An 11,096-nucleotide genomic window follows, 5' to 3' on the forward strand; every position below is an offset into this window, starting at 1 on the left:
GCAGTGAGCAATTGTGAGTTGAGCTGGTGTTAACATTGATGTGCCTGCATCACTATAGTACGCTGATTTTAAATCCACGTGGTGGTTCCATTCCTAGTTTTCTGAGCAATCTCCACCGTGATTTCCAGAGTGGTTGCACCACTTTGCAGTCCCACAGTCATGCATGAATGTAACTTTTCCCCCACATCCTCACCGACACTTCTTGTTACTTGTATTCTTTATAATTGCCATTCTGACCTGCATGAGATGAAATCCCGGTATAGTTTTAGTTTGCATTTCTCTAATTGCTAGAAAAAAAAATTCAAGAAATATTTAACATTTTTTCTATATTTGTTGACCGTTGGTATTTCTCTATGAAGTGTCTGCTCATTTTCTTTGCCCATTGATGGATTATTTGTTTTCTTGGTGTTCAGTTTTTTGAGTTATATCCTGGAGATTAGTGCTCTGTCTGAGATGTGGGTGGCAAAGATGTTCTCCCATTCTGTAAATCCTCTCCCCCACATTCTTGATCATTTCCCTTGCTGTAAAAAAGCTTTTGAGTTTGGTTTAATGCCATTTATTTATTCTTGATTGAACTTTTTGTGCTTTAGGAGTTTTATTGAGGAAGTTGATTCCTAAGCCAACATGAGGTAGATTGGGGTCTCTGGGTCTCTGGTCTAATGCTTAAGTTCTTGATCCACTTAGAGTTGGGTTTTGTGCAGGTTGAGTGACAAGGGTTTAATTGCATGTGGCTACATGTGGATTTCCAGTTTTTCTCACTCCATTTTTGTGAGAGGTTATAATTTCTCCAATGTGTGTTTTCAGCACCTTTGTCTAGTATGAGGTCACTGTATTTCTGTGGATTCGTCTCTGTGTCTTCTGTTCTTACCATTGGTCTACCTGTCTGCTTGGTGCTCATACACCATGCCGTTTTTGATACTGTAGCTCTGTAGTATAACTTAAGGGTCTGGTATTGTGATGTTTCCTGCTTCATTTTTCTTGCTAAGGATTGGTTTGGCTATGCTGGGCCTCTTGTGTTTTCCAAATGAATGTTATGACTGATTATTTCTATTTCTATGGAAAATGTTACTGGGATTTTAATAGGAACTCTATTCAATCTGTGTAGCACTTGTGGTAGTATGGCCATTTTGACAATGTTAATTCTGCCTCTCTAAGATCAAGGAAGATCTTTCCATCTCCTGAGGTATTCTTCAATTTTATTCTTTAGAGTTCTGTGTTTTTCTTGTTAAAGTATTTTATCTCTTTTGATTGATTCCCAAATATATATATTTTGAGGCTACTGTGAATAGGGTAGTCTTCCTAATTTCTTTTTCAGTCAATTCATCACTGATGTATAGGAATGCAATTGAATTATAGGTGTTGATTTTACATCCCGCTACTTTGCTAAATTGATTTGTGAGTTCTAGAAGTTTTCTAGTGGATATTTTTGGTTTCTCTAAATATAGAATCATGTGATCAGCAAATAAGGATAGTTTGAGTTCTTATTTTTCTCTTCATGTTCCTTTAATTTCTTTCTTCTGTCCCTTGCTCTGGCTAGAGTTTCAAGATGATGTTGAATAAGAAGTGCTGAAACAGGCATCCTTATCTTGTACCAGTATTTCAAGAGAATATGTTTTCAATCTTTCCATTTAGGATGATGTTGGCATTGGGTTTAGCATATATAGCTTTTACAATACATGTTCCTTATATCCCTGGTTCTTCTAGAATTTTGAACATCAATGCTTGCTGTGCTTTATCAAATTTTTTTCTGCATCTATTGAGAAAGTATGATTCTTGTCTCTAAGTCTATTGATGTGATGTATTACATTTACTGATTTCTATTACGTTGAACCAAACTTGCATTTTTTAGATGAACCCCTCTTGATCATAGGACACTAGATTTTTAAAATGATTTTGTAGGCATTTTGCCAGAATTTTATTAAAAATTTTTGCATCTAAGTTCATCAGGGTTATTGGTTTCAGGTTGCTTTTCTTGGTGTGTCTTTGTCTGGTTTTGGTATCAGGGTGATACCAGCTTTATGAAATGAGTTTGAAAAGTTCCCTTCTCTTCTATTGCATGGAATGATTTGAGAGGTGTTGGTGTTAGTTCTTATTTGAAAGTCTCATAAAATTGGCTGATTCCTATCAGAACTAAAAGATGTTAGTTAATCAGATATGATTTCCATTTTCAGTCATTTGGGTTTATTTTTGCCTTTTAACTTCAATTAGTTTGTTCTTCCCTCCCTTTAAAAAATATATTGTTGGTTGTTGAAAACATTACATAGTTCTTGACATATCATGTGTCACACTTTGATTTAAGTGGGTTATGAACTCCAATTTTTACCCCATATACAGATTGCAGAATCACATAGGTTACACATCCACTGATTTACATATTGCCATACTAGTGTCTGTTGTATGCTGCTGCCTGTCCTATCCTCTACTATCCCCCCTCCCCTCCCCTTCCCCTCCCATCTTCTCTCTCTACCCCATCTACTGTAATTCATTTCTACCCCTTGTTTATTTCCCTTTTTTCTCACTTTCTCTTGAATGTAATTTCGTATAACCATGAGGGTCTCCTTCCATTTCCATGCAATTTCTCTTCTCTCTCTCTTTCTCTCCCTATTCTTGTTGCTGTTTAATGGTGATCTTCTCATGCTCTTCCTCCCTATTCTCTTCTTAGTTGCTCTTTTTATATCAAAGATAACATTTGGCATTTGTTTTTTCAGGAATTGGCTAGCTTCACTTAGCATAATCTGCTCTAGTGCCATCAATTTCCCTGCAAATTCCATGATTTTGTCATTTTTTAATATAGAGTAATACTCCATTGTGTATAAATGCCACTTTTTTATCCATTCATCTATTGAAGGGCATCTGGGTTGATTCCACAGTCTAGCTATTGTGAATTATGCTGCTATGAACATCATTGTAGCAGTATCCCTATAATACGCTCTTTTAAGGTCTTTAGGGAATAGTCCAAGAAGGGGAATAGCTGGGTCAAATGGTGGTTCCATTCCCAGCTTTCCAAGGAATCTCTATACTGCTTTCCAAATTGGTCACACCAATATGCATTCCCACCAGCAATGTACAAGTGTACACTTTTCCCCACATCTTTGCCAGCACTTGTTGTTTGACTTCATAATGTCTGCCAATCTTTCTGGAGTGAGATGGTATCTTAGGGTGGTTTTGATTTGCATTTCTCAGACTGCTAAAGATGATGAGCATTTTTTCATGTATTTATTGATTGATTTTATGTCCTCCTCTGAGAAGTGTTTGTTCAGGTCCTTGGCCCATATGTTGATTGGGTTATTTGTTATCTTATTGTTTAGTTTTTTGAGTTCTTTGTATACTCTGGATATTAGGGCTCTATCTGAAGTGTGAGGAGTAAAAATTTGTTCCCAGGATGTAGGCTCCCTATTTTCCTCTCTTATTGTTTCTCTTGCTGAGAAAAAAACTTTTTAGTTTAAGTAAGTCCCATTTGTTTATTCTTGTTATTAACTCTTGTGCTATGAGTGTCCTATTAAGTAATTTGGAGCCTGACCGCACAATATGTAGATTGGAGCCAACTTTTTCTTCTAGCAGACGCAGAGTCTCTGATTTGATATCAAGCTCCTTGATCCACTTTGAGTTAACTTTTGTGCTTGGCGAGAGAAAGAGATTCAGTTTCATTTTGTTGCATATGAATTTCCAGTTTTCCCAGCACCATTTGTTGAAGATGTTATCCTTCCTCTATTGCAGCTTTTAGCCCCTTTATCAAATATAAGATAGTTGTAACTTTGTGGATTAGTCTCTGTGTCCTCTATTCTGTACCATTGGTCCACCCGCCTGTTTTCGTACAAGTACCATGCTGTTTTTGTTACTATTGCTCTGTACTATAGTTTAAATCTGGTATCGCTATACCACCTGATTCACACTTCCTGCTTAGAGTTTCTTTTGCTATTCTGGGTCTTTTATTTTTCCATATGAATTTCATGATTTCTTTATCTATTTCTACAAGAAATGCCATATGAATTTTGATTGGCATTGCATTAAACTTTAGAGAACTTTTGGTAACATCGCCATCTTGATGATGTTAGTTCTGCCTATCCATGAAAAGGGTATATTTTTCAATCTTCTAAGATCTTCTTCTATTTCTCTCTTTAGGGTTCTGTAGTTTTCATTGTATAAATCTTTCACCTCTTTTGTTAGGTTGATTCCCATGTATTTTCTTTTTTTGAGGATATTGTGAATGGAGTGGTTTTCCTCATTTGCATTTCAGAAGATTTATTACTGATATACAGGAATGCCTTTGATTTATGCGTGTTGATTTTATATCCTGCCACTTTGCTGAATTAATTTATAAGCTCTAATTGTTTCTTTCTACACCCTTTTGCGTCTGTTAGATATAGGATCCTATTATCCGCAAATAGTGATAATTTAAGTTCTTCTTTTCCTATTTTTATGCCTTTAATTTCTTTTGTCAGTCTAATTGCTCTGGCTAGTATTTCAAGAACTAAATTCAATAGAAGTGATGAGAAAGGGCATCCCTGTCTTGTTCCAGATTTTAGAGGGAATGCCTTCTGTTTTTCTCCAGTCAGGATGATGCTAGCCTGAGGCTTAGCATAGATAGCTTTTACAATGTTGAGGTACGTTCCTGTTTTCTAGTGTTTTGAACATAAAGGAATGCTGTACTTTGTTGAATGCTTTTTCTGTATCTATCGAGATGATCATGTGGTTCTTATCTTTAAGTCTATTGATGTGGTGAATAACATTAATTGATTTCCATTTATTGAACCAGCCTTGCATCATGGGGATGAATCCTACTTGATCATGATGCAAAATTTTTTTGAGATGCTTTTTTATCTGGTTCACCAGGATTTTGTTGAGAATTTTTGCATCTAAGTTTATTAGAGATATTGGTCTGTAATTTTCTTTCTTTGAAATGTCTTTGTCTGGTTTCAGTATCAGGGTGATGTTGGCCTCATAGAATGAATTTGGAAGAGCTCCTTCTTTTTCTATTTCTTGAAATAGCTTCAAAAGTATTGGTATTAATTCTTCTTTGACGGTTTTGTAAAACTCGGCTGTATACCCATCCGTTCCTGGGCTTTTTTTAGTTGGTAGTCTTTTGATGGCTTCTTCTATTTCCTCCTTTGTAATTGGTCTGTTAAATTGCGTGTATCCTCCTGACTCTGTCTGGGCAGATCATATGACTTAGGAAGTTTATTGATATCTTCACTATGTTCTATTTTATTAGAATATAGCTTTTCAAAATACTTTCTAATTATGTTCTGTATTTCTGTAGTGTCCGTTGTGATATTGTCTTTTTCATCCCGTATGTTAGTAATTTGAATTCTTTCTCTTCTTTAGCATGGCTAAGGGTCTGTTGATCTTATTTATTTTTTTGAATAACCATCTTTTAGTTGTATCAATTTTTTCAATTTTTTTTGTTTCAATTTCGTTGCTTTCTGCTCTGATTTTAATTAATTCTTGTGTTCTACTACATTTGCTGTTTTTTTGCTTTTCCTTTTCTAGGGTGTTGAGATGAAGTGTGAGTTCATTTATTTGTTTTTTTTTCTTTTTTTGAGGAATGACCTCCAGGTGATGAATTTCCCTCTTAAAACTGCTTTCATTGTGTCCCATAGGATAGGAGGGTTTTGGCCCAGGATGAATTAGGTCCATACTTGGAGACGGCCTTTTTGAGTTCTTTCAAGTCTTGGGCCTCCCAGGGATACCATAAGGCCGGTCTATGGCCCCCAGGATAAGCATTTACCAGGAAAGCCATACAAGATGGCAGCTTCCCCGGCTTTTCCAGGTTTCCACAAGAGGGTGGAGAATTTCCGTGGCGAGAGGGGTGATATTATGGTGGAGGCCACTCCCCATCCCATCTCTCTATCATGTGTTCTGGAACAGGGGAACTTGGTGTGGAACCCAGAGGACCAGGCCAGGGATCAAAAAGATCTAGGAGGCCATTGTCAGAGGAAGCTTTTGAATCTTTCTCCTCCTGGGCAGTGAGAGGACTGACTCGCTGTGACCCAAGAGGCTCCTTAACAATGGCTTCCCAGTCAGGGTCGTTGTACTTAGTATAAGATTGCCCCATCTTTTCCAGGGATACCCTTACCTTGAAACTCCCTTGGCTTGGATCGCCGATTCTTCCTTGGCGTCCGGGTTTGGTGTCCGGGTTCGGTGTCCCTGTTCGGGCACTAGATGTTGGGGTTTTTAGTCCCCTATCTCCTCCTTACTGGCGGGAGAAGTGGGAAAGAACGCCCCAACCAAGACAAGCCAAGAAAGGTAAAGGTCGACTGGTGGCCTGAACCCAGCCCTCCCTCGCTGGAGGACAATCAGACGCGCCAGGGAGATGAGTCGAAGCAGGATCTCATTTATTCAGGAAGTACACACAGCTTATATACTGCACAGGAGCCAATCAAGATAAAGGTCTTAGGGTGGAGTGAGTTCACGTGTACACCCACCCCAGAGTCTGTAAGGGAAGCACAAGCTGTCCACGAGGGCGGGAGAGTCCTGGACCTATCCTGGAGGTGGTCCGCCTCTTCCTTCACTGGCCACAGCACCTCCTCCTGGCTGATCACCAGGAGCTATTCCAGGCACATGTTCAGCCACAAGACCGGGAAGCAGGCAGCCAGGCCCTTCAGAGCTACACCTCTGAATATTTTTATTTATTTATTTATGAATTTATTTTTATTATGAGACAGGGTCTCGCTAAGTTGCTGAGACTGGCCTTAAACTTGTGATCCTCCTGCCTCAGCCTCCCAAGCTCCTGGGATGACAGCAGTTTGCTCTAGACCCTGGCTTTCCTGTTTTTTTTTTTTTTAATGTGACTACTACACAGTGCTCAAGTATATATGTGTCTCCTGTTTGTATCCCACATTATATCTCTCTTATTTTTGTGGTTGTTGTTGTTTTTTTCTTTTTGCAGGGGGTTGCTGTGGATTTAATTCAGGAGCACTCAACGACTGAACCCCATCCCCAACCCTATTATGTATTTTATTTAGAAACAGGGTCTCACTGAGTTGCTTACTGCCTTGCTTTTGCTGAGGCTGACTTTGAACTGGTGAACCTCCTGCCTCAGCCTCCTGAGTCCCTGGCATGACAGGTGTGCACCACACCCAGTGTTTACTCATCAGAGAGCAGTCTTCTTGGAGGAAGCAGGTGCTAAGTCTCATGATGAATGTAAGTATTACTTCCTGAAGTGATGTCATTGTGGGCTACATAAGCCAGCTTTCCTGTGGTGTCCACACCATGACCAGCAATGTAATAAATGTAACTTGTCTCATCTCCACAGAGCAGCAGGATAGGCACTGACTGACTCTGCATTTCCAAAAAGCCACATAGACCAAGAGACTAAAGATAGGCCAGGAGCAAGGACAGGGACCAGGCTAGGAGAGCAGCCACTCCCAGCCTGGCAATGGCACCTCATGAAACCATCCTCACTGCTGTGCTGGATTTTGAGCTTTTAGGGGTCACAGATGTGCGAGGGCCCCAGCTCCTTTTTTTCACGGTGCTCCTGGTCATTACATGCTAACACTCCTGGGCAACCTGCTCATTATCACCCTGACCTTGGCAGACCGCCGCCTGCACACTCCTATGTACTATTTCCTGCGCCATTTTTCCCTGCTGGAGGTGGGGTTCACGTCCAGGGTCACCCCTCAGATGCTGGCCCACCTCCTCTCTGGTCACAAGACCATTGCCCGTGCCAGGTGCTTTATGCAAACAAGGCTCTACTTCATCTTGGGCACAGTGGAGTCCTTGCTACAGGCTGTTATGTCTGGTGACCGGTACCTGGCCATCTGCTTCCTGCTGCAGTATCCCACTCTCATGAAGCCCTGGGTGTACAGCTGGCTGGTTCTGGCCTGTTGGGTCACCAGCGTCTTGGTCCTTGGGGTGCTGTGTGCCTGGATGTTCTTCCTGCACTTCTGCTGTCCCCGCATCATCAACCACTTCTTTTATGACAGCACCCCCTTGCTGGAGCCGGTGGGTGATGACACCAGGATTCTTCAGCTGGTCAGCTTCATGGTGGCCATATGCACCCTGGTAAGCTCTGTGCTTGTGATGGTTTTGTCATACTGCTGCATCATTCACACTGTTCTGCACCTGCCCGTATCTGGGGGCCGCAGCAAGGTCTTCTCTACCTGCTCCTCCCACACGCTGGTGGTTTGGCTCAGCTATGGGAGCTTCATAATCATGTACCTGAAGCCCATTCAAACTGGGCACCTGACCCTCAACCAAAGAGTGGCTTTCTTCAACACCCTAGTGTCACGCCTGCTGAATCCCTTCATATACTGCTTCAGAAATGATCTGGTCCAGAAAGCCAGCAGGGATGCACTTCTCAGGGGGAGAGTGCTTTCTTCTCAGATATTCAGAGGGAAAGCTTTCCAATGCTCTGCTACTAAGCACGGCACAGTGGCACACACCTGTTATCCCAGTGGATGGGGAGACTGAAGCTGGAGGATAGCAAAGTTTAGGCCAGTCTCAGTAACTTAGTAAGGCCATAAGCAATTCAGCAAGACATTGTCTCAAAAAAGAAGGAGGAAGAGGAGGAGGAGGAGGAGGAGGAGGAGGAGGAGGAAGAGGAGGAGGAGGAGGAAAAGAAGAAGCTCTATTTCTTTTGGTTTCATTTTATTTTATTTTTCAATGAACATGAAGACCATTTTACTAGAGTGAAGAAAAAAAATATTAGTTCAAATATCTGCTGGGGGGCTGGGAATGTGACTTAGAGCTCTCCTGGCATGAAGGTTCAAATCACTAAGCACAAAAAAGAAACAAATAGATAAATAAAATTATAAAAATAAAGAAAGAAAGAAAGAAACAAACAAACAAAAAAAAAAAACACCTGCTGGTGCTCTGCTGTAATCCCACTGACTTGGAAGGATGAGGCTTGGATATTACAAGCAAAAGTGAGGTGCTAAGCAACTCAGTGAGGTCCTGTCTTAAAATACAAAATAGGCCTGGGAATGGGGCTCAGTGGTTGAATGCACTGAGTTTAATCTTCAGTACCCCCCCCAAAAAAAAATTTGATGCTGGTAACTTTAAAGTGGAGAAAATTTACAAACCCTTTTTTGTCCAGCTGATCAAGGTCAAGGTCAATAGTGACAGGTCATGTTGACATGTGCCCTTGCCATGGTGTGATACAAATTTCTCTTTAATTTTTGTCATCTTCTACCAGAAACCAGTGACCCCAGGATGATAATTAGAAAAACTTTAGACAAATTCCAGTAGAGGGAGATCCTATAGCATAACTGACCAGTGCTCCTAAAAGCTATCAAGGTCATCAAAGATGAGGAAGTCTAGGCACTGTCATGATGAAGAGCCAAAGGGGACATGCTACCTTCATGGAGGTGGGTGGTCTTTAAGCAGAATCCTACACCAGTGGAACTCAGGAAATCTGAGTGACTCATGGACAAAATTTAGTAATGCTTCATTGATTGTAACAAACATGCCATGCTAATATGCCTCATTCTCCTCCTCCTCCTCCATCTTTTTTTCTTCCTTCTCTACCTCCGCCTCCTCCTCCTCCTTCTCCTCCCCCTCTGCCCTCTCCTCATTCTTCTCCTCATCATCATCTTCATCTCTCCTCCTCCTCCTTTCTTCTCCTCCTCCTTCTCCATCTCCTTCTTCTCCTCCTCCATCTCCTCCTCCTCCTCCTCCTCCTCCTCCTACATCATCTCCTCCTCCTGCTGCTCCTTCACTTCCTCCTCCGAATATCTCACCTCTTCCTCCTCCTCCATCTCCTCCTGCTCCTTCTCCTCCTACTCCTCCTGCTTCTACTTCTCCTCTTCCTTTTCTTTGTTATCCTCCTCCTCAACTTCTCCTCCTCCATCTCCTTATCATTATCATCTCTTTCCTCTTCCTCCACCTCCTCCATCTCCTGATCCTCCTTCTCCTCCTCCTCCTCCTCCTACATCATCTCCTCCTCCTGCTGCTCATTCACCTCCTCCTCCAAATATCTCACCTCTTCCTACTCCTCCATCTCCTCCTGCTCCTTCTTCTCCTACTCCTCCTGCTTCTACTTCTTCTCTTCCTCTTCCTTGTTATCCTCCTCCTCAACCTTCTCCTCCTCCATCTTCTCCTCCTCATCATCTCTCTCCTCTTCCTCCACCTCCTCATTTTCTGATCCTCCTTCTCCTTCTTCTCCTCTTCCTCCTCCTCCTTGTCCATTCCCTCCTCCTTCTTCTCCCTATCTCCTCCAATTCCTCCTTCTCTTCTTCTCCTCATCATATTCAACATCATCATCTCTACTCCATCTCCTCCTCCTCCTCCTCCTCCTTCTCCTCCTCCTCCTCCTCCTTCTCCTCTTCATCCTCTTCCTTCTCTCCTTCTCCCACTACTTCTCCTCTTTCTCCTCCATCTCCTCTTTTTTTGTCATTTATCTTCTTCTCTTCTCCTCTCTCTCCTCCTCCTCCGTCTCTTCTTCCTCCACCTTCTCCTTCTCCTCCTCATCATCATTTCTCCTCCTCCCCTTCTCCTCCCCCTCCTCCCCTTTCTTTTCTTCCTACCTCTCCCACTCCTTCTCCTCACTCTCCTTCTCTTCCTCCTTTTCCTGCTACTTCTCCTTTTCCACCTCCTATTTTTCCATCTCTTCCTCCTCGTTCTCCTTGTCCTCCTCCTTCTCCTCTTCAACATCATCATCTCTCCTCCATCTCCTCCTCCTTCTTCTCCGGCTTCTTCTCCTTCTCTTCCTAATCTCTCTCTCCTCCTCCTCAATATCCTCCTTCTTCTTCACCTTCTCCTCAATCTTCTACTCATTCTCCTCCTAACCTCCTCCTTTTCCTTTCTCTTCTCCTTATCCTCCATCTCATATTTCTCCTTTTTTCGGCATCTTCTCCTCCTCCCTGCATCTCCTCCTCCTCCGGCTCCTCCTCCGGCTCCTCCTCCTACTTCTCTTCATCTACTTTTTCTGCTCTCTCTCCTCCTCCTCCTACCCCTCCATCTTCTCCTCTTTCATCTCCTCTTCTCCTCTTCCAATTCTTCCTCATCCTCCATCTTCTCCATCTCCTTTTTCTCATGCATTCCTCTCTTCCTCCTCATCAACATCATCATCTCTCCTCCTCCTCTATCTTCTCCTCCTTTTCCTTTCTCTACTTTTCCTTCTTTTCATTCCTCCCCCTCTTACATCTTTTCTTCCT

The 11,096-nt window shown here is 42.0% G+C and overlaps 1 pseudogene; it reads left to right on the forward strand.

Annotated features, from left to right (window-relative positions):
- Positions 1-7,378: 7,378 nt before the first annotated feature.
- On the forward strand, positions 7,379-8,412 carry LOC144371301 (olfactory receptor 6E1-like; annotated as a pseudogene).
- The last annotated feature ends 2,684 nt before the right edge of the window (positions 8,413-11,096 follow it).

The sequence above is a fragment of the Ictidomys tridecemlineatus genome, chromosome 16, assembly GCF_052094955.1.
Source record: "Ictidomys tridecemlineatus isolate mIctTri1 chromosome 16, mIctTri1.hap1, whole genome shotgun sequence".
Lineage (NCBI taxonomy): Eukaryota > Metazoa > Chordata > Mammalia > Rodentia > Sciuridae > Ictidomys > Ictidomys tridecemlineatus.